Below are 17,668 nucleotides of genomic sequence, written 5' to 3'. Positions count from 1 at the left end.
GAACGGGGAGAACAGGATGAAGTAGCAAAGCGTTGTCATAAAATGCAAACAGAACTGTCTGTGGCAATTCAAGCTTTCTTCAGATACATGAAAAATAAGCACAGTGGTCATTCACAACAGCAGCATTTGGTAATAATGCAGTCCTCCTAGCATTGCTGAACTCATTTGCACCTGTAATGTGACAAGAAACCACTGTCCTTGTTCATCTCAAAATAGAGAATCAAATGTCTTGATATGTTTGAATGCTGCAATTTCATGCTGCAGGCTGTCTTTACAGTGACCCTACCAAGTAATCTACTGTTAATACTGCCGATCAAAGGAGCAGAATGTAACCAAGTGACCTGTGTTGCTTGCTCAATCAGCTGTCTAGGTGCTAACTATTTATGGGCAATGCCAAGGCCCTTGTTTCTTCTCATGGTTCTTTGTCTTTAAACTGAGTTTTGGATTGGACGGTCCTTCAGATAGAGGACTGTCACATGTAAATTAGTCCACATGGCCACCCTAACCATGTTGTTGTTTAGTCGTTCAGTCGTGTCCGACTCTTCGTGACCCCATGGACCAGAGCACGCCAGGCACTTCTGTCTTCCACTGCCACCCGCAGTTTGGTCAGATTCATGTTTGTAGCTTCGAGAACACTGTCTAACCATCTTGTCCTCTGTCGTCCCCTTCTCCTTGTGCCCTCCATCTTTCCCAACATCAGGGTCTTTTCCAGTGAGTCTTCTCTTCTCATGAGGTGGCCAAAGTATTGGAGCCTCAACTTCACGATCTGTCCTTCCAGTGAGCACTCAGGGCTGATTTCCTTAAGAATGGATGCATTTGATCTTCTTGCAGTCCATGGGACTCTCAAGAGTCTCCTCCAGCACCATAATTCAAAAGCGTCAATTCTTCGGCGATCAGCCTTCTTTATGGTCCAGCTCTCACTTCCATACATCACTACTGGGAAAACCATAGCTTTTACTATACGGACCTTTGTTGGCAAGGTGATGTCTCTACTTTTTAAAATGCTGTCTAGGTTTGCCATTGCTTTCCTCCCAAGAAGCAGGCGTCTCTTAATTTCGTGGCTGCTGTCACCATCAGCAGTGATCATGGAGCCCAAGAAAGTAAAATCTCTCACTGCCTCCATTTCCTCCCCTTCTATTTGCCAGGAGGTGATGGGACCGGTGGCCATGATCTTCGTTTTTTTGATGTTGAGCTTCAGACCATAAAAGGTTTTTTAATTCCTCCTCACTTTCTGCCATCAAGGTTGTGTCATCTGCATATCTGAGGTTGTTGATATTTCTTCCAGCAATCTTAATTCCGGCTAGGGATTCATCCAGCCCAGCCTTTCGCATGATGAATTCTGCATATAAGTTAAATAACCAGGGAGATAAAATACAGCCTTGTCGTACTCCTTTCCCAATTTTGAACCAATCAGTTGTTCCATATCCAGTTCTAACTGTAGCTTCTTGTCCCACATAGAGATTTCTCAGGAGACAGATGAGGTGATCAGGCACTCCCATTTCTTTAAGAACTTGCCATAGTTTGCTGTGGTCGACACAGTCAAAGGCTTTTGCATAGTCAATGAAGCAGAAGTAGATGTCTTTCTGGAACTCTCTAGCTTTCTCCATAATCCAGCGCATGTTTGCAATTTGGTCTCTGGTTCCCCTGCCTCTTCTAAATCCAGCTTGCACTTCTGGGAGTTCTCGGTCCACATACTGCTTGAGCCTTCCTTGAAGAATTTTAAGCATAACCTTGCTAGCGTGTGAAATGAGTGCAATTGTGCGGTAGTTGGAGCATTCTTTAGCACTGCCCTTCTTTGGGATTGGGATGTAGACTGACCTTCTCCAATCTTCTGGCCACTGCTGAGTTTTCCAAACTTGCTGGCATATTGAGTGTAGCACCTTGACAGCATCATATTTTAAAATTTTAAATACCGTATTTTTCGCCCTATAGGACGCACTTTTTCCCCTCCAAAAATGAAGGGGAAATCTGGGTGCGTCCTATGGGGCGAATGCAGGCTTCGCGGACCTCTCCGCTAGCAGCAGGAACGCTCCCGCTGCTGGCGGAGAGGTGCCTGCATGCGGAAGCCTGCGCGCGCTGAGCTCAGCGCGCCCAGGCTTCGCGGACCTCTCCGCTAGCAGCGGGAACGCTCCCGCTGCTGGCGGAGAGGTGCCTGCATGCGGAAGCCTGCGCGCGCTGAGCTCAGCGCGCCCAGGCTTCGCGGACCTCTCCGCTAGCAGCGGGAACGCTCCCGCTGCTGGCGGAGACGTGCCTGCATGCCGAAGCCTGCGCGCGCTGAGCTCAGCGCGCCCAGGCTTCGCGGACCTCTCCGCTAGCAGCGGGAACGCTCCCGCTGCTGGCGGAGAGGTGCCTGCATGCGGAAGCCTGCGCGCGCTGAGCTCAGCGCGCCCAGGCTTCGCGGACCTCTCCGCTAGCAGCGGGAACGCTCCCGCTGCTGGCGGAGACGTGCCTGCATGCCGAAGCCTGCGCGCGCTGAGCTCAGCGCGCCCAGGCTTCGCGGACCTCTCCGCTAGCAGCGGGAACGCTCCCGCTGCTGGCGGAGAGGTGCCTGCATGCGGAAGCCTGCGCGCGCTGAGCTCAGCGCGCCCAGGCTTCGCGGACCTCTCCGCTAGCAGCGGGAACGCTCCCGCTGCTGGCGGAGACGTGCCTGCATGCCGAAGCCTGCGCGCGCTGAGCTCAGCGCGCCCAGGCTTCGCGGACCTCTCCGCTAGCAGCGGGAACGCTCCCGCTGCTGGCGGAGAGGTGCCTGCATGCGGAAGCCTGCGCGCGCTGAGCTCAGCGCGCCCAGGCTTCGCGGACCTCTCCGCTAGCAGCGGGAACGCTCCCGCTGCTGGCGGAGACGTGCCTGCATGCCGAAGCCTGCGCGCGCTGAGCTCAGCGCGCCCAGGCTTCGCGGACCTCTCCGCTAGCAGCGGGAACGCTCCCGCTGCTGGCGGAGAGGTGCCTGCATGCGGAAGCCTGCGCGCGCTGAGCTCAGCGCGCCCAGGCTTCGCGGACCTCTCCGCTAGCAGCGGGAACGCTCCCGCTGCTGGCGGAGAGGTGCCTGCATGCGGAAGCCTGCGCGCGCTGAGCTCAGCGCGCCCAGGCTTCGCGGACCTCTCCGCTAGCAGCGGGAACGCTCCCGCTGCTGGCGGAGAGGTGCCTGTTTGGGGGCTGGGGTCGGGGGAAGCTCGGGCTTCCCCAACCCCGCGCCTGGGGGGGAAATAATTTTTTTCCTTTATTTCCCCCCCAAAAAACTAGGTGCGCCTTATGGGACGGTGCGTCCTATAGGGCGAAAAATACGGTAGTTCAGCTGGAATACCATCACTTCCACTGGCCTTGTTATTTGCAATGCTTTCTAAGGCCCATTTGACTTCACTCTCCACCCTAACCATAGATGATAGCAAAGGCAATAGTACTCATGGTAGCCAGGCAGAGCTCTGCATCACATGCCAGAATTGCATCTGGTATGAATGTTTTTATGTGCTACTGCTTTTTTTTTTATCATGAACAAATTTAATTTTCTCTCATACAGATTTTTTACCAAGTTAAATGAAGAGCTTATTGTTGGCACCTTGATAAAAATATTGTTCTCCTACTTTGAAGTTTAGACAAAGGTAGGTTAGTACTAAGAGTTGCGTCAGAAATGTATCACGAGCTGAAAGACCATAACTGATTTGGCTGCTTATAAATTGCATGTGATTTATATAATAATCTGAAATTGTTGTCTGCAAATGTGATGTAAGCCAGCAGCCCTAATACAATCTTGATACACAGGATGTAAGAAGTCCCAAGTATTGTAAAACAAGGTGTTTGGTCTTCATTAAGTGTGTTTCCTTGTTAGTTCCTTGCTATATGTTCAGTCTTGTTTCAAACTGCAGGAAATGTAGTATGAGGTCTTAAAGTGTAGTTTTCTATGGTTATCAGAATGTACATGGATACTCCATAAGATTCTTGCCGTATTAATGCATCTTCCTTGTTATGGTACTCTTAGCTGTCTCCCTCCTGGGACATCTTCATTCTCCAGGGAAAAGTAGTCTTGTGATAGTTTCTCTCTGGTGTGCAGTGGATTAAGTTTTGCAAATAAGACTTAGTCCCAAATGACATTTGACTTTTCTTTAGGGAAAAGATAAGAGGATCCAGCCATTTTCAAGCGAAGTTATATGGCAACAGGACTCAATTTCTGCATCATTTCTTTTTTATTAGATGTTCAGAATTTAGGACAGGAGTGGATAACCATTCACCCACATTCACTCTCATCTTCCCCACAGTGCCTCCTCCATGTTCCGCCCCTGTGCAGGATTTGTTTTGGTTTTTGATAGAGAGTGGGTTTGCAGCTGGGGAGGTGAGGGTTAATATAGGTACAGGGGAAAAAATTAATACCCATAAGAAAGCTTTCTAGTGAATTTTGATGTGCATTGCAACCTGCTCTCCACCCCCTCCCAAAACAATAACAACCTTGTGCCACAATTAGGCTTGAAAATAAAGTATTTCCCCCCAACTCGTAATGTTCAGTTGTATCCTTATCATGAATCAAGTGCATTTCTCCAAAACAATTCTCCTCTGGTTTGAAAAGTAAAATGAGATTTCCCATGATTCTGCATAAATGTTGTCAGCATTCAGCAGACGAAGCCCTTGGAATCTGCTCTTTGAAGGCACATGAACAAAAGTTGTTTATTGTTAAGCCCTTTGCTCTGACTGAATTTCTCACTGGCTGCTATAAAACTAAATGAAGAACTATGCCAGCTGCCTTGGGGGTGCTTTGCAGAAGCTTTTTTGCATCTTACTTTCAATGGGGTGGGGTAGAAATTTGATTCAGTTCACAAATAAAAGCAAACATAGCAAATTCACATTTTCTAAAACAATATGCAAACCAAAACAAAGGTATCCTTTAAAATTCACACTTATCCAAACTTTGCTATGCAGTTCTCCAGCCAAGGAAGTTGTATAAAAATTCATATACTGTTATTATTTACCAGCCGTTCACCCTACAGTCCCAGGGCGGGTTACAACATTAAAACAACTCACAATCACAGAAACAAGGTGGATCCTAAAAACACACTTCTCAATTGTCAAAAGTTAGGCTGAAGACTTGTTCTTGTTCTCTGCTTGCAGCACACTACTCTGAATGATGGGACTACTCTGAAGGTAAACATAATTAGAGAGCTTGGCTTTTGTTACGTAGTATCATAACGTTAAGGGACGCAGGTGGTGCTGTGGGTTAGACCACAGAGCTTGCCAATCAGGACTTGCCAATCAGAAGGTCGGTGGTTCGAATCGCCGCGACGGGGTAAGCTCCCGTTTCTCGGTCCCTGCTCCTGCCAACCTAGCAGTTTGAAAGCACGTCAAAGTGCAAGTAGATAAATAGGTACTGCTCTGGCAGGAAGGTAAACGGTGTTTCCGTGCGCTGCTCTGGTTCGCCAGAAGCAGCTTAGTCATGCTGGCCACATGAACTGGAAACTGTACGCTGGCTCCCTCAGCCAATAAAGCGAGATGAGGGCCCCAACCCCAGAGTTGGCCACGACTGGACCTAATGGTCAGGGGTCCCTTTACCTTTACCTTTATCATAACATTTGTTTCCATTAGTTAAAGTGTGAGTCCTTCACCAAGTCTCCAATACTTATCCCAAAGAGTTTTACCTGCTGCTACTTCACATACCAAAAAGCGCACATGGTATAGTTCGAGTTGGGCATTTAAAGCTTAGAAAAAAATATGCAGAACTGCATCACTTTTTGCTGTAATCTTTGTAATAAGTGTTAGGAATAGGGCATTTAAAGGGGGCGAGGAGGAGAGGCTTGCAGACTAGCCCTTTCCTTTCTCAGACTAACGAGAAGCAGAATAAAAGCTGTTTATGCACACTGGTCCGAAATCTTGCAAGCCATTTCAGTTCACTGTCATACCCTACATTCGTTGGTTAAGGATATGGGAGCCAATTCCTAGGGGCTGAGGTGCCTTTGCTCCCCCCCCCAAAATATTTGAGCACCCCCCCAAGTTGATGGACATTGCCATTCAAATGGGGTGTGTGCACTGTGTCATGTGATCAATTATGTAGGGCGGGGTTTTCCTCCCTCCTCCCCCAAATAATTTATTCAAGTTGGCACCGCTGGTTATGGAATTTGGCTGCTGAGTATGTGTAGCGCCACACACTAGTGCAACATGGCTTACTAGGAGAAAAGCCTGCACTGCAGAGCCTCGCTTTTCTGCTGCTTCCTTCTTACCCCCATCCCAGCATTTCTTAGCTCTGCGACTACCAAGGCTGTCAATGTATCAGAAAGTGCTTCACTGTGAGCAGTGGGGTAGCTAATGAATGAACGAATAATAGTAACCAACTGCAAGATCTGCCTAAGGTAGCAGTTTTATCAGAAGTCCACTACGCAGTCATTTGGAGCAGGGCTTTCAGTGTGGCTGCCCTTGTTCTCTGGAACAGCATTCCTGCTGACATATGGCAAATGATGCCCAATACCTGCAGGTATTTTGCTTTGACAAGCTTTCCCTGTTGAACGAAAAAGTGCCTGCCTTTAAAACAGTTCTGCATTGTTTTTAAATCTACCCTCAATGGTTTTTGTGCTGTTTTAAAAATTATTTTCAGCTTTTAAAAAATTATATGATTGTACGTCACATTGGGGACGTGGGTGGCACTGTGGGTTAAACCACAGAGCCTAGGACTTGCCAATCAGAAGGTCGGCGGTTTGAATCCCCGTGATGGGGTGAGCTCCCGTTCCTCGGTCCCTGCTCCTGCCAACCTAGCAGTTCGAAAGCACGTCAAAGTGCAAGTAGATAAATAGGTACCACTCCGGTGTTTCCGTGCACTGCTCTGGTTCGCCAGAAGTGGCTTAGTCATGCTGGCCACATGACCCGGAAGCTGTACGCCAGCTCCCTCGGCCAATAAAGCAAGATGAGCGCCGCAACCCCAGAGTCGGTCACGACTGGACCTAATGGTCAGGGGTCCCTTTACCTTTACATCAATCACATTGACATATCTGTAAAATATGATATCACAACAACAGCTGTTATTTTGAAGTTCTCGTAGTAACACTGGAACAGTGCTGCCTTCACTAGGGCACAAATGGGGAACCTATAGCCTTCCAGATGTTGTTGGACTCCAACTCCCATCAGCCCCAGCCGGAATGGCCAATAGTCAGGACTGATGGAACTTGTAATCCAACATGTAGAGGCCCATGGGCTCCTCGTCCCTGTACTAGGGATTAGGTTTTGCTGAGCTGAATATGACTTACTTCATTGTAAACATGCATAAGATTCTGCTGTGAATTATGTTGGCAGTGGTAACTTTAATATAAACTATGTAGGCTTTTCCTCAGAGTGCTCCTGTCATCAGAACTCTAGCCTCCATGGATGCCCTCGGGAGTGTGACATCCAGTGTCTGCCACCTGAGGCAACTGCCTCACTCAGCCCAATGGTACCTTTGGCCCTAGATGATGCCATCCTTGGCAAAATATCAACTCCCTCCATACTTCCACCCAGCACTGGCAGCTGCCTTGTCATAGCCAGCAGGGGATAAGGACCTGTCCTGGGAAAGACGGAGGATTGAAGTTTGTTGTGACAGATGACAGTTATCACAGTACTGCATTTCCCAGGTGACTACCAGTTCCTGACTATGGCTGTACCTGACTATATTGTATTTGGTTGAGGCAGATATATTCCAGAATCAATCTTACATGTATTATGTTTTGCTATATATTTGTCTGCATTTTAAGCATTTGCATCTGTGTTTCAATTTCCTTGCATAACACATGATCATGAAATCTAAATTGTGCTCCTTGTATCAGCGTTTTTATCTTTGAGCCTGGTTCTATTCCAGCGCGTCTCTTTTTCTTCTCCTTTCCTTTTCCATGGCTCATCTAGGTAAACCCACAATTTATCTCTCATGGTTTCACTATTTCATTATTTCTTCATTTGTATGCCTTTTCTCTATTATTATTCTCAATTCTCTGGTCTTTTTTTTAAGATCGCATTTTTCCTATTAAAGTCAAATTGATATTTCCGAAATGCTAATAATAGCCCCCGAATGCAAAATGACTTGACACTATGGAGAGGAAAATGGGGGTTTATGAGAGCTTGAGAGATAAAAATCATATAGCAATAAATATTTTTCTCCTATACAAGTTAAGAGGTAAGCTTGATTGAGCTATATTTGATAATAATAATGTTAATAAAATTAAAGATGGCATGATGCGACTCAGGCAAGTAGCACTACCTAAATGTTGGGCTGCCATATTTTGCACCAGTTGGACTTTCTGAGTTGTCTTCAAGGTTATAGGACACACTGCAGTGATCCAACCGAGAGGTTATCAAAGCATAAATCACTGCACCCAGGCCTCCTCCCTCTTGGAATGGCCATAGCTGGAGGACCAGCAGCAGCTGGAAAAAGACATTCCTGGTTACTATAAATACCTGAGTCTCCAATAACAGAGGTATGGTTATGTGAGGGATCCGTTTTCCTAGAGCAGACATAGGCAAATTCCAGACCTCCAGATGTTTGGGACTACAATTCTTATCATCCCTAGCTAACAGGACCAGTGGTCAGGGAGGTTGCCTATGCCTGTCCTAGAGCAAAGCGAGAAGAAACTGTGTAGTAGGATTCAAGCATAATTTGGGTGGGATGAGTTGAGTAAGTACCAATAATGTGTTTACTGGTGGGGTTTCTCAGTACATCAGGCTTGAAGCTTCCTTTTCAGGCTGAATAGTGAAAACACTTTGGATGGCTTGAATGAGTTAGAGACTAGACAGTAAAGAAGACATCGGCGCTTTCTATAGTTCTCACATCCGTTAACATAGATGATGAGTGTTACTCCTGAAACTAAGGGATGAACTTCTCCTAAGGCTTCACTTAGTTCATTTTTCCAGACAAAAGTGAGTTTACTAGTGATAAGGTGCTATTGGGCAAGGGGTTGCTAATCTATGGCCCAGCAGATGTTGTTTCACTACAACTCACATCAGCCCCAGCTAGCATGGTCTGTGGTCAGGGATGATGCTTGCTATCTCTCCCTCTCCTGGCCCTTTGCAATCACATGGGAGGTTTCCCCACACTTTGTGGGTATATAGAGGGCTCAGACTTGACGCCTGTACTTCTTACCTTTGTAAACTCCTTGAGGGGGTATCAGAGAATTTTTAAAAGCTTTAGGAATCTCACTGAAAGTCAATTGGTTCAGCAGTTACAATTTCTGCATGGGAGACTGCCTGCGTTCTGAAACCCATAGTTATCTTTCCTAAATGGAATCACGGTTTTCATTTCAAAGGCAGGAGTTATGTATGAAAATGGTTTTGCTTTTGCCTTTTTTTAAAAAGGATTTTTTTTAATAAAAGAAAAGCTAGGTCAAATATTATTTTCATCTCCAGTGGATTTGTCTAGTAATTTATGATGCTCATTAGTCTCTAGTCTCCCTCTAATGGGGTTAATCTGTGCGTAGTCATTTTGGTTTTAAGTCATCTTGGTCAAAGTCCCTCCACTGAAGTAGCTGATTGGTTACAGAAAGCATTTTAAACAAAAGGCCAGATGTTTATAAATGCACATCCTAGCATTCTAGGATACCAACATGTCTTCTCTGTGTGTTTCTCTTGTTCTGTTTTCACACATAAAGACAGGCAGCAAGGGACAGGATTATATGGTTGAATGGGAATTTAAAGTAAAGCTAGATGTTGTTTCAGTTTGTCAGGAGGCAAAAGTGGGAGGGTGCCTGGGAAATCAGGGGTACATTTTTAAAGGCCCTTCAAACCATATGTAGATCAAAAAGCAAAGCTACTTACTCAGATGTAAAGCTAAACCAGTGTCTTCCTGTAATTGGCATGCTTCTCCCTAATCTTATTTCATCTTTCCAGCATGTAATATTTATATACACTTGTAACGGTTAAACTGCTTTTAATGGACAAATTTTCATTTATAAAAGTAAGAAAGATGTTCTCTGCTTCAAGCAGCAGGTGTGTTTTTAATCTTTAATAGGTCACCTTCCCAAGTGCAAGCAGGCAAGCTGTTATTGATCAAAGAGGTTTTGTTGGGTAGCTCTCAGATTATTGAGTGACAAACTTTATTGAATTTGACTTAACAGAAGTCAGAAGACAGCTGAAGCATAAGAGCTTGCACTACCATCAGAGTCATTTGACGACAGCCAGGGAGCAAGGCTCAGCGATGGATACTGAGCTCTTTGCTGGCCCTTGGAGATTAACTGAGCAGCCTTCCTACCAATTCCCAAGCCTGTCAGCAGAACCAATTAGATTTTCAACCAGTAGACAAGAAGGGTGGCACTTGGGGACCTTTTTGCTTTAGGTCGAAGGCTTTTCAGACTGCGATGAGATGACATTGATGATGACACGTTGAGCATTGGTTGGTTTTAAGACAAGTTAAATTAGCAGTCTTGAAATGATTCCAACTGTCTCCTGACTTCTCACTGTTGCCATATTCAGGGATCCTGTCAGGAGCAGGTTGATGACTTAATAGTCTTTCTTGAGTGGATTTGAGCACTTTGGCTGTGTGTTTATGTGTAGTTGTCATGCTTAAAATATTCATATGAAGGTTTGAAATATTTATTTGAAGGAGCCTTCTGCAGAGTTCAGCAGCAAGGCTCTCCACCAGCCTGCCTACTCCCCCTTCTCTTTTTGCTGCTTTAAGCAGATACTTCTTAAACTGCCTTTGACGGTAGCAGATGACATTTTTTGCACTGAGAGTATTGCATGCTTTGGAAGTTTCTAGGTGGGTCTCACATTTTTTTTCCAGACCCTAGAGCTGTAATTTCCAAGTTTCTTTTATGTAAACATTATAATAATAGTGGGCTGGTTTTAGATTTGGGGAGAATGTGTATTGCAGTAGCTCAGGGGACTGCTTGGAGCTCAAAGGAGGTATGTGTGCCTTGTGCTGTTTTATAATCCTTGCAGGTGGGGACAGATACCCTACAAAGTGGTAAGGAACAAGCAGGGAGGGACCTAAAGATGATGTCCTGATACAAGTTGCCTTAGGCTACCAAACCTGCTATACATGGTACCACTGAGAATATTTTCTTTTGAATATTAATTGAGTATGTCTACAATGTTACGCCCACATCCACAGGCGCGTGTGTGCGCGTCCGTGCACACACACACACACACACACACACTCACAGAGCTAACCTGTATTTTATAATGAAATGTATTTCTTCATCCCCTTTAAATCTTTGCTCTTTAGTAAGATGCTTTTATTGCATATCCTTTTTCCGCCATGAAAGATACGTTAAAATGGAAACCCTTCGTAACCTTGGATAGGATTCAAAGCACCCCATTGACACATGCAAACACCTTGTGTACCAGGACTACCTTATGCACCCCCCCCCCAACAAATGATGGCTCTCAATGCTGCACTCAACAAGCCATTCCCAAAGTTTCTCCAAAATGTGGGAGTGGAAGGCTGAAGTTGGAAGGGAAGCGAGCTTCACAGTCTTTTTAGGTATGTCATGAACAGACATGCAAAGGGACAAGCAAGAATATGTGGGGTGAGCCTTCAATGACACTGTAGCCCATGTATGATCGGGGCTCCTTCACTCAACATATAAACGGAAGCCCTGGCTAATTGTACGAAAATGGTTTGTTCATTTGTTGGAGAGTGTATCTGGTGCAAGGACCATCATTGTAGGGATAAGGCAGTAGCCTTTATATCTTTTTAATGATGAAAATCTTGTAAGAAAACTTTCCTTGGGGACCTTTTATTAATGCCATCTTTAACTATACTTTCAAGTGCATTCATCAATCTTATTTTTAATAATCAGAAAAGTTGATGTAAGAAAGTTTCCTTTCCCCTCCTCTCCTCAAATGTCTTCTCCAGGGGATTGAGGGCCCTCCTGAACGATATGGGTAGGGGAATGAAAGGATTCAGGAAAGAGGAAGGACCAGGAAACATAAGATTCAATCCTGTTTTTGGTGAATTCACCTCTCCTGGAGCATATATTTATCTCTATTGTATGTATTGTATTGGGCCTTTTCTTGAAATAACCAGCCACATCTTTGGCTACAGACTTCTAGTTTCTATGTATCCAGATTGCAAACATCAGTATTCCCCTGTTAGATACCACATTTACTAAAATACCACCAACACACCTATATGACCTGTATTTAAGGCAAAGAAAAAAAGTCAAGCCTCTCCAGATTGGTTTCAGTTCTTCATTCCTTTGGCCCTTCCCACTGGAAATTGGGATGGCTGCCAAAGCTAATAGTGTGATAAAACACAGTAAGCTATAAAAGGTATATTTATTTCAGAGGTATATCATACCATGTCCCATAATTTAGCTGGGAGAATGGAGGGAGGACAGAAAAGCCTTTCTCTTCTACTGTCAGCACTGCCCTTATGCCCTGCCAGTTGACCAGGGAAGAGAGAGGGAAGCTTTTTGGGAGGAGATGGTGCAGCAATGATTATTTTTTTGTGGTGGTGGGTCTTCCTTTTCTGAGTGCTTGGCATTTGATCTGAGCAAGGAGAGGTTTGGCAGCTGCAAGACTCACCTCATGTTTTGTGGAGTGTCTTCTAAACCCCTCTGGTTCATTTCTAAACCAGGGTCAGATGAACTTCAACAACATCCCTGCCAAAAAGGCACTTAAAGACTTACTTGCAAAAGATGTCCTAGAAGATTTAAGGCACACAAACTCTGTCTTTCCGGCAATGTTTTGTTTCTAGAAAATCCTCTGGCCACCTCGCCTGGAAGGCAATTGAAGTAAATTTGGTGGTACTTGTAAATTAGCTTTCTGAACAATATTTGAATCACTTCAGCTGTGCCCTTTATATCTCTGGTAATTGTTTTTTTTATGACATCTAGGAAGGAAAGCAGTTGTAAAGATTATTACTACTGCTCATTTGTGAGGTTTTTATATATTTTTAGTCACAAACTATTATACGTTGCTAGCTTATAAAGAGAAGGGGCGCAAGTGGTGCTGTGGGTTAAACCACAGAGCCTAGGGCTTGCCAGTTGGAAGGTCAGTGGTTTGAATCCCCGCGACGGGGTGAGCTCCCGTTCCTCGGTCCCTGCTCCTGCCAACGTAGCAGTTCGAAAGCACTAAGTGCAAGTAGATAAATAGGTACCGCTCTGGTGGGAAGGTAAATGGCGTTTCCGTGGGCTGCTCTGGTTTGCCAGAAGCTGCTTAGTCATGCTGGCCACATGACCCAGAAGGTGTATACTGGCTCCCTCGGCCAGTAAAGCAAGATGAGCGCCGCAACCCCAGAGTCGTCCACAACTGGACCTAACGGTCAGGGGTCCCTTTACCTTTAGCTTATAAAGAACATTGGAGAAATGACTAATGCTAGTATAATGAGGCAGGAAAGGGAAGGCAATCAAAACACCATGGAGGTAAGGGTGGGAAGTCAACCACTAAGGATGTATTAAATTGGAAATTAATTTGTAATTTTAAAATTGTTTGCTAAATTTGTTAATCTGCTAAAAAAGTTTTTTTGAAAACTTAATAAAAAATAATTGGCCAAAAAAGGACAAATGCTTAAAAGGCTGTACTACTAAACATGTGGGAATTTGGAAGGTGTGATTGGAATGAATAGATTTTTAAAAAAGAATTCTTGTGTATTCAGTGGAATCCTGAATAACATAGAATGCCATAATCAAACAACATCAACAATTCAGAGATGTTACATAAAGAAAGGAACAAACCTTACTGTCAACATCTAACAAGCGTCTTGAGCCAAAGGCAATTAACCTTGAAGTGGGACTTGTAGGTCAGGAAACTGAAACAGGAGAAATAACAATGTCAAGAATGCCAAATAATCACCCCCATTAGAAGTGGAAGGGAATGTTAGATTCCAAACAGCAAGTGGCTGGGAAAATGCCAAGGTAACAATGATAACATTCATACTTGGGTCAAATGTCATTGTGAACCTTTGGTTAGTTCTACAACAGAAAGAAGAAAAACACAACAAACAAACATTCGTCTCTCTGTTTTGTGAGCGCATCTGGAATTCTCTAGACACTGCTTGTTTAACAGAATTTTAGTGTTCAGCTTTTATGGGTAAAACAAAATCTGGATTGAAAAGCAATTATTGTAGCATAATTATTGTTCAGTGCTCACAGTGAATGTGTGCAGACAAATCTAGGAAAAATATTATTGTGGGTGAAGAAGACAGTATATTATAGAGACAGTAGATAACTGATTTAACTGACCCCAGAAAAATAACAATTAGGGCCAATTTATGTGCTACCAAAGCAATGTGGTTACAGGTTCTTTATCTCACACTGCTCTTTTCATCTTCTTTCTTCTACTAGATATTTTGGAAAGTGGCCTGTCTGCTTCTCCATCTGTTTTGTATGCATGTAAAGAGACCATGGCCAAATTTGGCACAATGGATCTTGAGATGGAAGAAAATTGAGGAGCAGTTTTTGGTGTATTCCAAACTGCCTCTGAAGATACCATCACCCAGTTTGGTGTGAGGTTTCTTAGAGTCCTAAAATTGTAGAGTTGGAAGGGATCCTGAGAGTCATCTAATTCAACTCGCTGCAGTGAAGGAATCTCAACTAAAGCATCCATGACAGATGACCATCCAATGTCTACTTAAAAAACTCCGCCACCTTCAAAGGGATTCTGTTCCATTGTTGAACAGCTCTTACTAATCTTATTATTAAAAGGGAGGTTTTGGTCTATATTTGGATACAATCATACTTCAATTTGAATCAAGATAGTGAGATGAGCCTTTCAAAATCTGGTGCACAGCTCTGTTAGCTTCCTGCAAAATTTGATGGCAATCAGTGTAGTTTTGAAAAGTTTAATGCACCATCTTGATTCAAAGTGGTGTCCAATGATACCAAAGAGATCAAACCTCCTCCTCAATCTCAGGAACCATTTCACCAGACTGGATATCTTCAAAAGTGTTCAAATCAGTGCAGTTTGAAGTGGTTCAGTCCACGATCTTGATTCAAAATGGCATCAAGCTGCATCCAAACATAGAAGGAAAACAGCTCCTGTTGTGCCATATTTGGTGACAACATTTTCAGAGATGTCCAAATGCATAGAGAACACAGATAAACTACTTTCCAGATCACATAGTAGATGAGTTACGACGTGCTAGGATAGTAAATAATTGCATCATCATCACACAACAGTGCCAGAACATGAAATCCACCAATTTTTCATGTGCTAATTCTGAGCAGTGGCCAGGGCACTAAATACAGTAGTGTTTTACATGCTTTAGCACCTAGTTGCAGTAGCTGTTGGGGTGTCAGATCTGTGGCCTGTGGCAGAAAAGAAGCAATTAGGAAGTTCTGTATTTGATTACACCATCTTCACTGCAGATACACTGTGAGTGACCTAACTTAACATTTACATAGCAGATGTTTCAGCTTTGCTCTTTAATCAACACCTAGTGAAAAATAAATCTTGGTGTAAAAAACAAGAAGGGGAAAAAAGAGGAGAGATCATTATGTGCCACCCTGAAGCATTAACTTGATATTTAGAGGAAATGAAGGGAATATTGATCAAATTAGTTTGATTTAACTTCTTTACTTAATTCCATCACAATTTCCTATAGAGTTAACTGTACATTATTTGTATCTTGTTCTCTGTGCACTTTGATATTTTGTGCTGGAGAGACTCCTGGTTTTCCTTTCCTTTTTCTTTACAACTGTTCATATCTTCTGGGAGAATGATTATATTGAAGCCAGCCTCGTGTACCTTCACAGAATCTCATTTCTTAAATCTTCTAAAACAAGAATTGTTTGCATATTTTTGTTCCCGCTGGCCAATGTTGTAATCTCCAATAGTTCCAGGAAGGGAGAGAAAAGGCTACAGATTCCATTCCTTCATCCTCAATTGGCAACTGGAGTTGTCAAAGTAAACAACTCCAACCATGTTGGGATATATAGATGCACAAGCCTCACCTACCAACTCTACATGGGTGGTTTCAACTGAGAAAGTTCTTCCAGTTCAAAAGGCAGCAACAAGACTCCTGATGATATCCAAGTTTTGGGGACCAAATCTGAGGGCAGCAAGCTAGGTTTGGGGGTGCAGAACAGGTTGTGTGATGTGCATAGCTCTCTTTTCCAGTACTTTGTCACCACTCCTCACCTCCAACAACTGCTACCTAAGGTGGCCACCTCACTCTGCCTAATGGTGAGGCTTGATAACAAAATGCACTATGGATTTGCTATGGCCAGAAGTAGTGTGAGTGTGTGTGAGAGAGAGACTGTTGGTATTTGCTGGGTCCCAGCAAACCACTACATTCAGTCTAAATAATTTGTCCTACTTGGATGCAAAGTTTAATGTCAATGTACTACCTGACAATCCTGTGTCCGTGACAGCTCTCAATTCAAAATGATTCAAATAAAAATCTTGATATTTTACTCGTTTATTGGTTAGGCAGATTGTTTTGCTGTTTATTTATTATGACAATTTTTAGCTTGCATTGTGGTGTTGTTGTTGTTGTTTAGTTGCTTAGTTGTGTCCGACTCTTCATGACCCCATGGACCAGAGCACGCCAGGCACTCCTGTCTTCCACTGCCTCCCGCAGTTTGGTCAAACTCATGTTGGTAGCTTTGAGAACACTATCCAACCGTCTCATCCTCTGTCGTCCCCTTCTCCTTGTGCCCTCCATCTTTCCCAACATCAGGGTCTTTTCTAGGGAGTCTTCTCTTCTAATGAGGTGGCCAAAGTATTGGAGCCTCAGCTTCAGGATCTGTCCTTCTTATCTTTATTTGTCTTGGAAGTTACCTCAAGTCTTGGATAGGCCGTGGGGGAAATGTTTTAAAGAGATAACTGGTACAAGGCCCTAAAGAATAAATTCAAAGCTTTTTCAACTTTAAGATAGCATATTAAAAGAGAGGACGGTGCAAGGCAAACTAAAACAACCAAGGAATGCCATACCTTGTATAAGGGATAGGGAACCTGTGGTCTTCTTTAAGTTGCTGGATTCCAGTTCTCATTAGTCCAAAACAGTGTGACCAATAATCTGGACAGTGAGAGTTGTGATCTAACAACATATGCAGGACCAAAGATTCCCCATCCCATCCATGCTTGATCAGCATGCAGTTTGCTGGTTTTGTAAAAATATTTAGGATTCCAGAGGGAATAGAAGCTCATGTGTTCCTTGCTTTCTGGTGCCTTACTGCACAATCCTAACCATGTCTTATTTAGAAATAAGCCCAATTGAATTCAACGGAGCTTGCTCCCAGGTAATGGGTGGTGAGGTTTGCTTCCTTATAAGCTATGATTGTATTTCAGCCTTGACAGTAGGACTAGAAATTAGTTCCAGAACATAACAGACTGCTCGTCCTTCCACTTTATTCCTCTTGTATTTTGGGGACATGCTAAACAATGTTCTTACTATGTATTCAGAACGTAGCTTTTCCCTTCAGTGGTAGAGGGGAGCTTCTGCATCTTGAATTGAATAAGGCCTTGAACATTAATTATATTCTGTTTCTCAATTGTGATTTACTTAAGTCCCGCGTCCGCTCTTCAAATTCAGCTGACAGTATTAAAGAAAGAGACAAGGAAGTTTATTCATAGAAAATGCTTCATTACAGATCAAATACTTTGCAGAAGTGTTGGTGTTTCTGAACTCTTTGTGATGCCTTAGTAATAACATCTTATATAAGTCTGAGTAGATAAGATGTCAGTGTCATTCCAGTGATCAGGTAGAACTCCTGTATTGAACAGATATTACTGATAGTAATACAATATGATAAGAAGGGAAAACTGCAAATCACGATAAGGTCATCTTCTGGCA

At 43.8% G+C, this 17,668-nt stretch overlaps 1 protein-coding gene across 2 annotated transcripts in view; it reads left to right on the top strand.

The window, feature by feature from the left end:
* Positions 1 to 17,668, top strand: part of CAMKMT (calmodulin-lysine N-methyltransferase) — a 231,463-nt gene that overhangs the window by 129,889 nt on the left and 83,906 nt on the right. The gene's annotated exons all lie outside the window — the stretch shown is intronic.

Source organism: Podarcis tiliguerta (genome assembly GCF_965153285.1).
Source record: "Podarcis tiliguerta genome assembly, chromosome: 3".
Classification (NCBI taxonomy): domain Eukaryota; kingdom Metazoa; phylum Chordata; class Lepidosauria; order Squamata; family Lacertidae; genus Podarcis; species Podarcis tiliguerta.
This window is presented reverse-complemented; position numbering and strand designations above follow the sequence as displayed.